This window comes from Saccoglossus kowalevskii, chromosome 4 (assembly GCF_978046115.1).
Source record: "Saccoglossus kowalevskii chromosome 4, keSacKowa6.1, whole genome shotgun sequence".
In the NCBI taxonomy this organism is placed as follows: Eukaryota; Metazoa; Hemichordata; class Enteropneusta; family Harrimaniidae; genus Saccoglossus; species Saccoglossus kowalevskii.
Window position 1 is genome coordinate 22,465,920 of NC_140644.1, and position 15,513 is coordinate 22,481,432.

General features: G+C 33.6%; 1 long non-coding RNA gene across 2 annotated transcripts in view; it reads right to left on the bottom strand.

Annotated features, from left to right (window-relative positions):
- The window catches only part of LOC146747194 (uncharacterized), a 94,718-nt gene that overhangs the window by 47,069 nt on the left and 32,136 nt on the right, over nucleotides 1-15,513 (bottom strand). Inside the window, exon 3 of one of the 2 annotated variants that reach the window (XR_014929181.1) lies at nucleotides 10,408-10,474. This is a non-coding gene — a long non-coding RNA (uncharacterized LOC146747194). Of the gene's footprint in view, nucleotides 1-10,407; nucleotides 10,700-15,513 lie in introns of those variants that run through there. The other variant, XR_014929180.1, reaches the window with a different exon arrangement.

Here is a 15,513-nt window from a genome sequence, read left to right on the forward strand (position 1 = left end):
TAAAAGACTGTAGTGACAGTCATTTTAATGAAAAATTATTCAAAATTGGATATTCTCATATTTTGCATATATTACACTTTTAATAAGTTTTATATTCATTCATAAAACAATTGGACAAGGTATGTTGAAGCCATATCAAATTTAATCACTTGTTGACGATCCAGAAATTTTTTTGTGACAGTACTTGTCATGGATAAACAAATGATTCACCTCTTATTTTAAAAGCACATATACAAGGCAGAATTTCATACATTGAAAACAAGCTGCTCTCTGATTGGTCTGACTACTAGGTGTTAGGGTTGGGTAGCCAATCAGGTATAAGCTTTGTATTGAACAAACTTCAAGCTATCCAAAACGCCAATTTACAAAATTTACTTATACAACTTTTAGTCCAGAAATTTTAAAACATGTTAAAACACGGTACCTTTTGTGGCTTCCGATACTGTACATGCTTTCTGAATAATAACATTAATTTTTTTACACACCATGAATAAGATTAATTACAGTTTTGTAACCACTGTATGGAATTGTAATCACCAAGGCATGGGTTTCATAACTACTCGTAATGTAGCCGTAAATTGAGACATATTCATCAATACCTATCCAACATTATAATTTCCGTGGTTTATATTATATCCCAAATGAATTGGTCAATCAATCACGTCATTGCCAACGGGCTGACAACGATCAGTTATTGCCTTTATTTTATTTCCATGAATAAAGATAGAAACTGAATGGTGAATTGACTAGTAAAACATTTTCTTTATATATAGCCCATAATAGCTCATATAGATTTACACAAATCATAAACAAGAGAAAAAGCAATATACCGCTGAATACAAAGTTTTATCTTTGTTCGATATCCATTGAAGTCACTACCTAGAACATTCAATATTTCCCATACATTATAATATTGACGCAATTTTCACTAAAATATTATCATTACGTGATGTTAATTTATCTGTTTGTGGATAATGACATGTCATTATTTAAAGTTAGTGGAGGCCTAGATTTTTTTTAGTGGTTAGTGGAAGTCTAGTATCTTTTTTTCCATCGTTAGTGGAAGACCAGTATCTTTTTTTCGTCGTTAGTGGGAGTTTGGTATCTTTTTTTAGTGGTTAGTAGTAGTCTAGTAACTTTTTTAGTGGTTAGTGGAAGTCCAGTGTCTTTTTTTAGCTGTGTAAAGGAAACTATGATAACCATGAATGTGTTCTACTTATATATTCTTCTTCAGTTAAATCTACATCAAACACACTGAGAAATTTATGCACACGCAAGACGTCAACAAGCGACGAACATAATGCACAGTCAACATGATGAACTCACGCAACAAGTTGTATTTATCCTGCCCGTAAATGCATACTGGTGTTTTAGTATCCTATATGAATTGGTTGCTAGGTGAACATTCATTGCGGAGACTCATCACACACACAATACGAACAGAATTCCCTCAACTGACATCAATACAGTTATTTTACAGTAACAATAAGCAATGGGAAATTTTTTTTTTCAGAACAAATGTGGAATGCAGATGAGGGAATAAAACTATTTGAAATTCTCAGTGGGTGTAAGTGAATACAAAGTTGACAGTTACAATACAGTGTTATAGACACTATCACAAGTAGTACATGTTGCTAGGCAACCATGGCACCAAACAAACACTTAGATCATGTTAAAAGCATCAGCAAACCGGGTTCTAGATAACAAAATTTACCCTAGTAGTTTAGTGGAATCTTTTTTTCTCTAGCTTATTACGTTTGTATGTAACGTAAAGTGAAGTGAAGTGAAGAAAATAAATTAGCAGACTGTCAACTGATATTCATGTAGCTTTCGCTGTTTAAAGCGGAAGGGACGTCACCTGTGCACGCGCAGGCATTGAGTCCCGAGCGACGATAACAACACACACTAAAAATGCAAAGGCTCATGGGTAGATGCTTGTTTGTAAACAATGACACACTACAGCAATCTGACGCATGCGCAGGTGACGACTTCCCCGCTTTAAGATGCATGATAAGGAAGAAATACAGTTCACTTCACAGCATAGTAAAACGTCTAGTTCTATTAAACCATTTCACATTTTGGAATTTTCCACACAAAAAATCTGTTCAAAATCTGCTCATTTCCATTAAAGACTTTGGCTCAAAATTTGCAAACAATTTCATATTTTAATTTGTTGGATCAAAAATGCAAATTATATTCACTAAATTTTAACCGAAATTTGTGAAGAACTTGTGAGATATGTGATTTACAGCGCTACATTCTTTGAATAGTACCGGTATGAGCTTTAACTTTCAATGAAGCAGCACTCAGTGTATTAAACTGGTGAATTTCCAGATGACTGTGTTTTAAAATTTAAGCTCCAGTGGTTACCAGAGTTGCAAGGAGCCCTGTGGACTGCTTAAAGCAGACAAATCCGACAATACAAGTCAGTTACAGCTACTAATCTTCAGAGCAAAAAAAACATATGCTTTTAAGATGAATTTATTCCAGGTCTGTGACCACAGAAACTACTTTGACTGAAAAATAACTTACGAGTCAGAAGAGAAATACAAGCTAATGAACATGGTTTACTGAAATGAAAGTCAAATCGATTTGTGTTACCTTGAGATACAGAGCACAGTAGTTGTAGATTAACACAAACGGAGCAATCAATGTTCCTGAGAATTAATCATCTGTACATGGTAACGACTAAATTCCGAGAAGTCATTTATAAAAACTGTCGCAAATTAGAAAACATAGTGAAATTATCTATGCCTTGCTTGATAAGAAACATTCCAGTCATAGGAATAAACAAAAAATAACATGCATACATGTAAATACCACCCACATGTAGAAGCTTAATCTTTTAAGCATCATAATTTTCTCGCCTAAATTCAGGTAACACATTTTGTTCACATGTTTTACTCAAAAGGTTAACATCAAAGTTGGCAGAAAGTCATTGTATGCAAATATTTTAGCCATATTTAGGTAGGTTATGCGTACAATTTTAATTTAAAAATTATCAAGGAAAAAACTACTGTCTTGACCCTTGAATACGGTCCAATCAAAAAAGTGAAATATAACATTGATGAATATTTACATAATTATAGAAATAAACAAATAATTTGTTAATTGACAAAATTATATCATAAACTCAAAAAATTGTTAGTCTCTTTTTAACACAGATGGTTAAACCACGGCAAGAGCTTCATTTCTAATTTAGATTCTAACCACGAAATAAAATGACAATAAAACTGACTGACTTTATAGTAAGAAATGGAAGTATGAAAAGATGGATTTCACAGTCAATGGGAGTTCAATGCAGCATTCCTTTACAAGTTGAAATCAACATCAACTTTCTTTCAGCTGCGATGACCTCATGCAGTTGAGTGATGACCTGAGCAGAAAAAGAGTTTATATATACTTCGAGGAAATGCAAAGAACGAACAAAAAAAAGATATGAAGAACACTTTTACCCAGTCAATTTTACAGGGGAGTGAGGAAAAACCCAGAAGGGAAGAAAATGTGTATTTCAACTTCTATATGAAATTGTGAAAGCCGAAATAAATTCTAACTGTCTGTTTACTCATGATAAGGCCTACAAAAAACTCCTTTTCCAGATTTAGTAGTTTGACTGGTACATGTAGATGCATGCAGCACACTTTACTCTGGCAACCATTTTCAATTACTAAATGGACATAATCAAAACAAGATCCAAGTATTTTTCATACATATCATCAGAGACTCTCAATTTGTTTTAACATTTTGATACTGGATGTTGTGTGTTAATTTTTTAATTATGTGTGTTTGTTCATTGGTTATTATCTCCATAAATAATCACCTTTGTATAATTTTCAAAGATGCGCACTAGTTTAAAGTAACCTTTTCTCGAATAAGGATTAAACAGTTTCCTTATATGGAAGTGAGATCGATGTAATAGGTAGTGCAATTCCATATTAGTAACAGAAAAGACTACATTCAGAGTTTCATTAATTTCTTTTCCCTGTACATGGCGACAAATTCTTTTCAAAGACTTATACAATTACAGGCAACTGCCTTTTACACTACTGTTAATAGCTCAGTTACAGCGACAAAGCCAATTTTTTTCTTTTATTAGGTAAAAGCGACTTATTGCCAATTATTTCCAATAATGCTTTCAAAAAAAGAAATCAATCTTACGAAATAGAGAATTAGTATGCAGCAACGAAATATTGACAACCGCACTGTCATACTGCACATACTAACATAAGGAAAAAAGCAGTACGATGCGGAAATACTTGACAGTGCTGCTAAGGTTAATAAGGTTTATGAGATAATGGCATCTAGCATTGGACACAAAGGTTAATAAGGTATATAAGATAACGGCATCAAGAATTGGACATATTAAATATTAATACCACTCAAGATTTGTTCATAAAAGATTCAATTTTAGTCGGGAAAAGAAAGTGTTTCCGAAAAGTCACTCTTGAATTGATTTCAGTTTACCGTCTGCACTTTGATTTTCTCGACATAAAAATTCAATCTCCTATTGAACAATATATCCGTCCCAACGCAATTACACCAGAGGAAGAGCTCGGCAGATGCAATTTTTACTTTGAAGTTTACGCTACAGCACAGGATTCCGAGGCTTTTAAAATTGACATCCCTGCACAATTTTCACTAAACACAGATTTCACCCTGAGAGCAGATTACAAGTATTGGTGATTTGAATCTCAAGCAAAATGGGCAAATCATTCACTAATACAGCGTACAACTCACTAATCACGGCATTGCTGAATAGAACGGTAGGGATCAAGACTGTGTTTAATTTCAATATCAATGGCTAGCCGAGCTGTCTATCAATGCCCTTTATCTTTAGATATGAATAGAAGACAATGTGGAAATCTAGTCTTAATGCTGGCAAATAAAACAAAATATCCCTGTATATGACAAAAGTTTTTTTTTTTTCATGTATAGTATCGTGGTCAGAGATTGAATAAAGTCGAATATCAATGATGTTGGAATCTATATAGGTTTTTTTTTCCTAATGACTTGTAGTATGACGACAAACCAAACAAGCTGATATCAATCACATGACACTAGTCTACCGATTCACTTGCACATCACATGATACCAGTCAACCAATCAAATGATATCAATCAAATTATTTGTACTCGCTCACATTACACGATAACAGTCTTTAAACCAGTCATATCCATTATTTTCAGTGATAAATATTGTTTTGGTTTTTCCCTTTGGTGACAAGACCAGATCATTTGGAATTAGACTAATATATTGAAGAATGTTGAGTTGTGTTTAATGTCATAAGAGGAACTAATAATAGAGCAAATACGATACACTGTTAGAACTACAAGAGAATTTTGTGTCCTATAATATATAATTTCCCACAAGGCCAGTAAATTACCATACAATCCACTTTTCCCCTACCCTCAAAATGGTATTAGTAAATCTGAATGAACAATGGGGGAAATAATTCTGAGAAAGCCAAACAAAACACCTAATAATGTACCCACGATATTTGAAATGGTGCAAATTTTAGATTAATTTGTTTTTTAATGTATGTTTACATGTAGCAATTTCATACTACATTGCTTTTAATAATGAGTGTTAGAATGCGGAACATAGAACCTGTTTACGATCATAAAGAAGCGAGCAGGTGCTCAGTATTCAATTAAATTTTAATTTAACTAAAAACACACAATAAATCAGCTGATATCTCCCCCGAGGGTTACTTCAGTTACCTACACAAAACAGGAAGAGTTTACCCATTTGATACGAGAACAAGTTCATTTAGTAGATAACATGAACGGTTTAAATGAATAAAAATGCAGACAATAACGTTTCCCAGGCATTGATGAAGCTATATCATACCTGTCAATCAAAAGACGTTATTAGATAATTATTGTAAGTGTTCAAACTCAACACTCCCATCTAATCACCATCAAATAATAATGTAGGGTCAAGGGTCGTCTGTCTCAGCCAAACTAGGAGTTGATATACAAGAGTAGGCAAGTGATGGCTGCATTGAAATCATGTGACTGGCCCATATGGACTGCATTCAATATTTTGATAGTACTTTCTGTGTTGCTGGCAATCATTTAGGCCCAAATATTTCAATGAAAATACTGAATCGTTCAATGACTGAATTCTACTCATTATTTTAAAATTAGGCAGTTAAGAACAAGAGCGTTTAAGTAATTATCAGCCTGCAGTCACCTTATGCAGAAAAATCTCTAACTGGGTGAAATGTTTTGAATCCAAGTGTACTATATTTGCTCTATTATAAGCCCATTCGCTTTAATATGTAAATGACAGAGGTGAACAAACCCAATTGTTGTGTTTATACATGTTTCTAATTGCAGATGTGGTTCTAATACAGCATATGTACTGCTAGAAGGACATCTCTTTATAGATGCGCATATAAACCCACAGTCACATTTGCTGTATACTGAATCGCTAAAATATGACTTATTTATAAAATCTATGTCAATCATTTAAGCACACATGCTACTAACAGAGCAAATACGATATGTAATTTTTGGTTTATGTGCACTTTTATTGGTGATGCGTTTCTAAATGGAGCAAATTCGATACTTTCATTGTTTTCAAATTTTAACATTTAGCTGTTCCATTTTCTTAACTGATAAGTTATTTTTTTGTTAATGAGGAGCAAAAAAAATTCAAATCCAAGTGAGTAGATCAGTTTCCGACATCTGTATCATGTAGGGTTAACCTTTTCACCACCAGGTCCCTCTTTTCAGCACAAATTCACAAAATAGTATTCTCATTTATGATCAACATTCAAAACCTGAAAAGTATCCGTTGCTATGGATATAAGTTTTTACTACAAAACTTTATCTATTTACTAGTGACAAACACACACAGCTGCGATATTGCCAGTATCCAACGGTAACCAGTTACAAGTTGAGAAATTCAAATTTCAATTTCACAATGTATATTTGAATGGTAGGCTTAGCATGTCACAAAATGAAACAAAAGATTCCCCTTCCGCTAGGGATAAAAACTTGAAGACAGGAACAATAAATACAAATATATAAATGATAGTTGCAATTGACTTAAGTCCCACTGCATTGGATTCAATAATTGATTCTAGGTATATCTTTGTTACAAAATGTATCTCTCATTTTACCAGAATAAAGATCCCTTATATTGGCGTTTTTGAGGCAGCATTATGGGTTTATACAACCCCTGGCTACATGTCATTTACCGGTAATACAGCAATATATTATTATGCTGCTAGACAGGCAGACTAGAAAAAGAAAGAGAAATGCTGCCGCAAACATGGCAATTTATAATTGATTATTTTGGAACCAAGTCGAATGCACTTCTCATCTACTCAGCTGATCTTAAATAAAGGCTGCAATGTTTCTGTCACCAGCCAAGTCTGGACAATTGTTATCCTAACTTGGAGTGGTATAGGTGGTTAATTTATTTCTTGGGGGTAATGGGTTATCGTTTTTTTTTTTCTGTATGAAGCTACATATGGAATTGGGAACTCTGCATCCTTGATGAGAAAATCCTTGCAATAAATTCATAATGTAGATAAAACTACAGTGCTTCTATATACAGCCAGTAGCAGTATATTTACCAACCACATTTTCGAAGTCTCCCATGAATGATTATTAAACATCTACACTGCTTCGCTCATTCGCATTACAGCATGACAAATAAGCATTGATCCACCCACAGACAAGCAATGATTGGGTGAATCGAACAACATCATCACTATTTATGAATAATTAGTCACCATGCCAACCAATGGCCATAATCAAATGACCAAAAAAAACATGATATTCAGTAAATGGGGTATCATGATGAACTGTACTGACATTTCACGACTTCCTAAAGCTGTTTTGTTTCAGCTAACAATAATTTTCTAATTTCCTGACAATGCTCAAGAAATCCTGTCTGTTATGCGGAGAGCAGTCATAAATCCGATCTCTGATCAATACTTCCTTTGTTACCATAGCAACATTCAAGGGTCACTTCCTGTTTGGGAGGAAGAATCTCAAGTATGTGACTTGTTGATGCTATGGTAACCACGCTTTTCATTGTTTTGTTAAATGATTTTGAACAGGTTTTTTTCTACAACACTATTTTCACTTGAAATGCACGCATGCAATTTAAAAGAAAATCTCAGTAAAAGTTACAACCAATAAAACTATATGTTATTAGTATCTATATACAGACAAGAAATCGGCCAAAATACATAACATCATAGCAACAGTTCATTTTAGCCAACAGGAAAAAACAATATTTGCTCCATTTGATGCACAACAGCTAATTTCAGTTGTCATGGTAACAAATATTTTAACATAACTGTTATGACAGGGTAATTATGCAAATAAAGGTGCATGGTACAGCTAATATTATTAGAAATACCCATCATGCTTTTCAAGTAGTTGAACTGTAGCATTAGTTAGAAATGACGTCACAAAACCTTACTTTATTAATCATTCATAAACATGATGAAGCGATGAGGCGACTTAAATGGCGTTAAAGCTGAAACATTTTTTCAGAGAATTACATTCAATTATTGGTCGATAAAAAGGCAATTAAACACTAATGATTATGGTTTCATTGTTGTTTAATTTTGGCCTGTTCCACGCTCTAAAGTTACGTCAGAATCATATTACGAGTTAATCGATGCAATTGTGACAAACACTTTTATCACCACTCAAATTGTCAGTGTTCTGTTTAATAATCAATTAACCTCCACATGGACATTTGCACGCACCAATACGACAATTGTACGCAGGCAGCAATTCATGACTGTTTTTAGAGTGGTGATGACTGCTGCCAGGGTGGTACCATGGTGATGACCCTTGCTAAGCTCAATAATTTTATGTTTTAGACATAGATCAGTGAAGTAATTTGGCCTTTACGCAAGAATTGCAAATGTGATATAATCAATTGTGGTTGTTGATAACTGGATGTGCCCAAGGTCCTTGCTGTTAGAAGAAATTTTAACACAAAAATGGATGCCATTCAGCCATCTTGAAAAAAATCATGAAACAAATGGATGGGCATACATGTATCTCAAGAAGTATATGTGAAGTTTGAAGGTGATCAGCCCAGGCACATCCAAGATACAGGGTGGATGCACAGACGCAAGGGTGCACAAACAATCCATGAGTCCCTGTTTTTTGTATTGTGTCCAAATAGAAACCAATAAGGTACTTGTCATCAAGGCTATTGAGCAAGTTTATACGAGTATAATGACATTGACAGAGTTCGGGATTTTTTTATATCCACATTTAAATATTTTATAAATCTATAGCTTTGAATTTTTTACAAGCAAGTCAGTGAATTGTAGGACAAAAATTTTCACATTTAGCTCATATTTTACGCAAATTTTATCATTGACCTTCGATGAATATACAACATCATGGTGCAATATGATACAAATAAAACTTGCCAAAAAAAAAATGGTTCTGCTTTTCATATATTGGTTATTGTTAATCTCCAGTGCACACCCAGAAAGTGCACCACATGAGGTAGATTGGGGAAATGTTTGTTATCTGTTTCACAGTATGATTTGTTGATTCAAATCAATTTTTAATGTATGCATTCAAGAGCATCATTTAATAAATGTTAAACATACATCTCTTTGCTGTAGTATTGAATAACCCTAATTTAAAAAAAAAAAAAAAAAAAAAAAAACACCATGTGACTTTTAAATTTTTTCTGGGACAAGAAACAAACTTTCTCTTTTTTGGTCTAACCAGATAATATTCCACATGGACACATTTATGTGTGGTTACTAGATGTATGAAACATATGCTTCTCAGTTACCGTTATATTTTCAGTTTTTCATGTATTCTTTCCCAAAACACATTTAGTTTATAGCTGTACCAGATCATATGCTTTGACTTACGTAGCAGTGACTGCTTATCCAGAGGGATCAATTTACAAGTCAGTGGGGAAATGGCAACGTGCAAGAAACAAGATTAAACTTTGACACTTCAAGTTCAAGCATGGACTGCACTTAAATACACTGTGGAATTGTATAATCCTATAGCGATACTTCTACTGGTATCATACTTTTTTTTTTCACTAGTTATAAAATTCGGTAGAATTTGTTCTTGGCTAATGTAACAAATTACTGAATTCTTTCTACTAGAGCATATGCACTTACATAACTGTTAAATGTTCCAATATCACATATACTTGCACCCTCAAAAATAACAGTGATTAGGAACCCAGTTTTCAAACATACACATCAACACAAACACTACCCATAACAATATTTGGCACGTCCCTAACTATGGAGAAACATGCCCAAACCTCAATGTACTGGAAAATTGCATGCATTCGCAAGGAGCAAAAATAGATAAGAAAGAACCTTGTAGAGAATAAGAAGATAACAAATATAAAAGGAGTAAGCAGAAGAAATCATTAACTTACCAACCTGCAGTGGGGGAGACACGTCAAATCAATACAAACGGAAACCACTCAGCAAGAAGGTGAAACTCTGTGAAGTCAAATCGCATAAGGTAACAATGAATTCTCTTAAATTGGTTCCAAGATGAGAAATGCCAAGAAAATAACCAGCATAGTTGTAAATAATGCAAGTCAGGTTGTTTGTTGAAACCCAAACTACCAGTTCATGGCAGAGAGAGAGCAGTGAATAGCACTGTAGTATACTGGGAGCGGAAGAATCCATTATTACACAGGGGAGGATGTAGGTGAGGGTGAGGTTTCATACACCTTATCAAAGTTTTTTTGTATCAGTTTATACCATTACATAGCCCATTTATTTGAACAATGTGTTTCAAATAAATTGAATGTATAATTTTACTTAGATTTTCTGAGTGAGAATACTGACTGCTTATTGGTAGGCAACATGGAATATAAAATATAACGAAAAAAGAGATCATGCCTAAGTCCTATATCAAATGCACAATCACAATATACATAAAATAACAAGTCAACCAGAATGATTTCTAGATATAAAATAAACAAAATAATAATTTCATCAAAGTTTCAAGCCGCCTTTCGCTTATATGATTTTTGTGTTTTCGTGTCTATTCATATTGGCTGTTTCATTTTCTTTATTTTATAATTTTGAATTATATAATAAATGTGAGAGTTACACAAACCAAAATAATGACTGACCTCATCTGGGGCAGACATATTATGAGCCTCACAATAGTAACTCTTTGTTCTCATCACAAGAGGGCGCTATTCATGGTAGGAGATGTATTCCACCAAAATATACTTCATATTTCTCATTTTCAGCAGATTTGTCATGGCAACAATGACAGTTCATTATCAGCTAGGATCTGTTTTGGTTTTGTTCATTCTAATATAAGGCCAAGAACGTTTCTGGTCAATTCATTTTCAAAAATTAACGTGTAAAGATATTTTTTTTTATTTGTATTCTAAAATGTTATTTGTGATTTTATTATTATTTTTTATCAGAAAAATGCTGCCGAAAAAAAAATAAATAAAAAAAAAATATCACATGTAGCTTCTTTCAACTATGACCAGAATCCCCCCCAAAAAAATTTATCTTTATATTTAAAAAAATCTTGATTTTTAATTTATTAATTAGTAAATGAATAAAATAATAGCCCTTAATATCAAGCACATGTAAGCTAAAAGATTTTTTTATTTTCCAATACTAGACTTTCTAAAGTATTATATCAAAGCGACCCGCTATTACAATAGAGAACAATGGAACTTGATTGACATAACAATGAGTACAACAGAGATGATAATCATATCTATAATTATGCAAATTTGTCACAGCATATCATTTTTAATTTCATTTCATGTAAAAAATAAATTCCATCAAAAATACCATAATCAGGAGAATGTCAGATGCTATGCGTGTCTTTTATGACAGTACACTAATTTGATGTCAGAATGTACATGTGGCTGTTTTATTGTAAGCGATTACGGCAAAAACTATGAGAATTGTGGTTATGGGGAACAAATTTGAATTATTTTTTTTTATATGGATTATCAATACAAATAGAGATTTACTGCTGGAAGGCTTTTAAGAAATCATTTACATTAAGTACTCAATTTACGTCATTTAACAAGAACACCGTAAGTGTGTAAGTTAAGTGCCATTGCAACAAGAGAACGAGCCGAACGAATAATGGCCATTCTTACAGTTGGAGTAATGAGAATATTGAAGCACCTCACTATATATCAGTGATTTTATTTTCAGAGCAAAAACACCACAAATATGACATAATTGGAAAACAGAAGAAGAATTTAAAATAAATGCGCAGACAATAAGATTAATTTTGCAACACTGGTTCGGGGATTACGTTAGTATTTCCATTTACCAAGTCTGATGAGAATTTCGATACAGCTTTTATTATCAATGGTGCAACCTCCAGGATGCATAATTTGGATTAATCTGTGCAACCTATCGCTACAATAGACCCCCATAGTCTATCATGTTATGTACTATTTAAAAGAAATATTGTGAAACATTGAAATTCATGAGTTGTAATGAATGTGTAATGTTTTTATCATGATATCAAGTGTAACAGTCTTTAATAGTCAAATTTTATGATTTCTAATTATAGAATTTGTTAATTTATTCATTATTTAAATGTCAAAAATTGCATAAACATGACCAACAAATTTAAATAAATTGATTTATTTTTTTATTTATAAATGTTTTGGTTTATGTATACATCTCTTAGACACACACACACCTAATAAGGTATAGTCTACCGTATTTGTTCTATTAGAAGCACATTTACAATAGAAGCGCATGTAAACCAACAGTTCTATGTATGTTTCCTGGATTATATATGACAATAGATGTCTGTCATTATGTAATCATAATGAAAAAACAAGCAGCCTCTCAGCTGAGATAGCTCCGCTGTTAGCAAGACACATTTCAATTAAAGAACTGAAGATATCATTGGAAAATGAACAATGTGTATAGTATGTATAGCAATGGCACTTGCTGTTTTCAACAAGAATTCAAAAATATCACTTTTTACCAAAAATGACAAACATATTCACCAAAATTAGAGAATTGAAGATATCATCATGAAATGAACAAATCTAAAAGAGGTCTATCCCAGGTACATACACACCACGTATCAAAGCATTCAGGCTTGTAGTTTTCAAGAAGAAGTCGAAAAAGTAAAACATTGACACGGACGACGACGAACAATTACTCATATGATAAGCTCCGCTCGACAAAGTTGACAGTGGAGCTAAAAATGGTATATAACAAGTAATTGTCAATGACACGTCCCCGTTCCGTTCATATTTGAGTGACATATACATTCAAAGCAGATCATGACCGAAATGCATCTGCATATGTACAACACATTGTGCTAAATCTGAACAAAATCCATCCATGCATGACTGAGATCCGGTTCTGGAATTGTGAAAATACGTGATTTTGATGCATTTTCGGCCTTAAAATGGCCATCATTTCGCTATTGTTAAGCAGATCATGAAACAAAGGCACATATCTATTTGTGACATGATGTACCATGTGTGTGTGAAGTTTGAACTTGATCAATCCAGACATGTCTTGGATACGGATCCAGAACTGAATTCTTTAACAAAATGGCAGCCAGTCGGCCATTTCGAACTTGATCCGAAAAAAAAAAAGACGTGCATCAAGGTCCTATTATGTTTAATGTATGTACCAAATTTGAACAAAATCCATCCATGCATAACTGAGATACGGGTCCGGAATGGTGAAAATGTGCGATTTCAATGCATTTTCGGCCTTAAAGCGGCCGCCATTTGGCTATCGTTAATGAGATCATGATACAAATGCACATACATATTTGTGACATGATGTACCTTGTGTGTGTGAAGTTTGAACTCGATCAATCCAAGCATGTCTCGGATACGGATCCAGAACTGAATTCTTTAAAACAAAATGGCCGCCAGTCGGCTATTTCGAACTTGATCCGAAAAAAAAAATGACGTGCATCAAGGTCCTATTATGTTTAATGTATGTACCAAGTTTGAATGAAATCCGTCCATGCATAACTGAGATCCGGGTCCGGAATGGTGAAAATGTGCGATTTCAATGCAGTTTCGGCCTTAAAGCGGCCGCCATTTGCCTATCGTTAATGAGATCATGAAACAAATACACATACATATTTGTGACATGATGTACCTTGTGTGTGTGAAGTTTGAACTTGATCAATCCAGACATGTCTCGGATACGGATCCAGAACTGAATTCTTTAAAACAAAATGGCCGCCAGTCGGCTATTTCGAACTTGATCCGAAAAAAAAAATGACGTGCATCAAGGTCCTATTATGTTTAATGTATGTACCAAATTTGAACAAAATCCGTCCATGCATAACTGAGATCCGGGTCCGGAATGGTGAAAATGTGCGATTTTGATGCATTTTCGGCCTTAAAATGGCCGCTATTCGGCTATCGTTAATCGGATCATGAAAAAAATGCATGTGCATATGTCCCATATAATGTGTGATGTATGAGTGAAGTTTGAACTCAATCGGTCCATGCATGTTCGAGATACAGGTGATCACGGACGCACGGAAGCACGGACGCACGGACGGACGGACGCACACAGGGCAAAACATAAGTCCCTGTTTTCGGACTGCGTCCGAACGGGGACTAATAAAAGGCATAAAGCTGGGGTCATTAAAATGTTTTATAAATAATCCAGAAATGGTATTGTTATGTACATTACCATTTTGATTAATACATGTATTAATGAGTTAATTCAATATTATCCATTCAGCAAATGCCTCAAGTTGGCGGTCACAGTTGCTATGTCATGTGAAGGCATGTGCGTACATTATAGGTGCAGACAATATTTAGATCTTGAGTCAATCGCTAATATTTTAATTTGAATGAGAGCTAAGGTACAGTTTCACGCCCTTCACTGTATTTTAATAGGGCATACCCTAATAAATTTCAATGTTATAAAGTAAATATTTTAATTTCATGTAAGTCAAATTTTCATCATGAGAAAACATGCTTTAAAATAACGAACATTTCCTTGTGGCAACTGATTTACTTATTACACACAATGAGATTCTATTAAAGAAGAAAAAAAACTGGATCTGCATTCTAAGGCTGTTCAAAGTAAGTCTTCTCACTATCTATAATTTTATCAGATTTCCTGATGTTTATGATATCCCTATGCGGCATCTGTATTCATTTTCAATACTTCAGAGTCATCGGCGACTTTGACAACCCAATTGACAATTATGCCCCCAATTTTAAGAGTTCAGCTCTGTGATTCGTTGGCATGATAAATTTTATTTAATGTTTATTCCTTGATAAACGTTATTTAGTAAAGTTTATGAAAATGGATATATATTTATAAAGGTGAGAGCGTGCGTCATAAATACACAATCCAAATCATCACATACATGCATATATACTCTAATTTTATTAGGAACTCTAGAACTCTATTAGTGAGAAATGACTGTAATATAACTTTCTGCGTACATGGATGTCGGTTTTCATTGCTTACTCTCACTTTTTTTTTTAATAAATTTGTTGATAAATGTTGACATAATGAATGCAATA